General features: G+C 48.5%; 1 non-coding gene across 1 annotated transcript; it reads right to left on the minus strand.

Moving 5' to 3' along the window:
• Positions 1–666: 666 nt before the first annotated feature.
• LOC142653801 (U2 spliceosomal RNA) lies at positions 667–854 on the minus strand. Its single transcript, XR_012848666.1, has one exon. It is a non-coding gene; the product is annotated as a U2 spliceosomal RNA (small nuclear RNA).
• Positions 855–2,143: the final 1,289 nt, after the last annotated feature.

Genomic DNA, 2,143 nt, shown 5'->3' on the forward strand with positions numbered 1-2,143 from the left:
CTCCAGGAGGCCACAAGAGGGAGACAAGGGACTGCAAAATGGAAAATAGGCATCCACCAACTTTACAGACAACTTCTCCTTGCTCCTACAACCTCCATCCTTGCACAGTTTGTTATTCTTCCAGGTAACAAAGTAACAAATCCAAATTGCTGCTCTCTTTGTAGGCAAGCAAGGGTTTGTTGCAACTGCAATTCTTACTTCTTCTTGAAATGTAGGGACGACAGTACATTCCATCACATCCATCTAGTGTACACAGGTAGGTCCATTGTGGCGGGTAGGCGGCTGGCTGCTTTAATGGCTGTTTGCTGTTCCCCTACTCCACTCCACTCCACTATTTGACTGTGGTGCTGCATCAATCAGTGGCTGGCTCAGGTGCAGCTCTTTAACTTACCTAGGAGGGAGGGCGTAGAGAAGACAAGGAAGGTGAATGAGCTGTTCCAATGTGAAATGCCGGAAACACAGAAGACACACACACAACAAGAGGTGGCAATGTATTAATTAATTGCATTTAATAAATTAGCTCATTATCACACATGACTGTACAAATGCATTGTCCAACAGGTGTTGAAATAATGGGATTAAAAGGGGAGATCCCATCAGAAAGACAGAAACAATGGCAAACACAAAAAAACACTTTTGGAATCTGATTTTAGTCAACACATAAGGAAAGGGTGCACCGGTCCTGGAAATACTGCAATACCAGGTCAATGCGTGGAGTGGACAGAGCAAGCTCTATTTCCATCTCCCTGTTCTAAAAATCCATTTAATATATGGTCCCCAGATAGGGGACGTATCAGATATTAAACTGATAAGAACAGATTTTTTGATTGAAAATTGCTTTATTGACAATCAATCGTCATCATACAAACATTACTGCGACGCAGCGCAAGCCATGAAGCAGTAAATAATAAATAATAACAGTCGTCAAACATAACATGACAGTATAATACACAGTACAGGCTAGCCTATGCTATACATTACACCACATGCTACACTAACATTCTTGCATTCACTAACGCCAAACAACAAAGCATTACAGACAAGTGATGGGATAGGGGAGTGGGTAGGAGGGGATAGGGAAGGGGGAAATCACAGGCCCGAAGCTTTATTGAAAGACAACACACAAGAAGGGAGAGTGGGGGGAAGGGGAGTATCAGTCCTCTTCCTCATCGACGTCCGGGCTGTCCCAGGTGGAATAGTCTCTGAGCAGGCTGTGGATCAGCCTGCGGCAGTCCTGGACGGACACACTCTCTCTCCGCAAAATCAGACGGTTCCTGGCAAACCATATAGCGTCCTTAAAGCAGTTCATAAGGCGCCAGGCTTCCTGGATTGCTCCATCCGTGGTATTCCCAGGAAATAGTCCATAAAGTACCGAGCGGTACGACAGTCTGTTCCTGGGTACTGCGTCCTTGAGTTCATGTTCCAAGGCTTTCAACAGACCCTGTGCAAAGGGGCACTGCCAGAAAATGTGCAAAGATGTTTCCTCCGTGAAGGGGCACCTGGGGCAGTACCGGGTCTTGCACAGGTTGCGGGCATGCATGAATGACCTAAGAGGCAGTCCTCCCTGGATGGCCATCCATGAAATGTCCTTGTGCCCGTTGGTCAACCTGCCAGATGACACGTTAGTCCAAACAGTCTCCAACGTGTCGGCATGAAGCCCTGGAACAGACTCCAGTGGGTCCTTTGCTCTGATGTGCTTGTGGATCGTCTTAGGTTTCCACAAGTCGGGCTTAAGACCCTCCAGTTGATGCTCCCTCACAAACCGGACGACATCTCCGTAGAACCAGGGAGCGTGCCAGTTGTAAGGGAAGGAGCTGTCCCACTTGTCCCAGCCAAAACCTCGCCAGAGGGGAAGGAGGAAGTAGCGGGACATGGCCTTGCCCGCAGAGCCGTTTGCTGTCCTCAGAGTCCTACGAACACAGTCACATACAAAAGCGATCCGCAGCAGAGTGGGAATGTCGGGTATACCCTTCCCACCTTTGCGGGGCTCCTTGTACATAACAGTCCGCTTTACTCTGTCCATTTTCGAGCCCCAGATGAAGCGAAACACAGTCCTGGTAATGGCCCTCGAGACGGTGGCAAGAGGGGGCCATGCCTGTGCAGTGTATTGTAGCACAGGCAAGACTTCGTTACGCAGGACCAT

Source organism: Rhinoderma darwinii, chromosome 5 (genome assembly GCF_050947455.1).
Source record: "Rhinoderma darwinii isolate aRhiDar2 chromosome 5, aRhiDar2.hap1, whole genome shotgun sequence".
Taxonomy (NCBI): domain Eukaryota; kingdom Metazoa; phylum Chordata; class Amphibia; order Anura; family Rhinodermatidae; genus Rhinoderma; species Rhinoderma darwinii.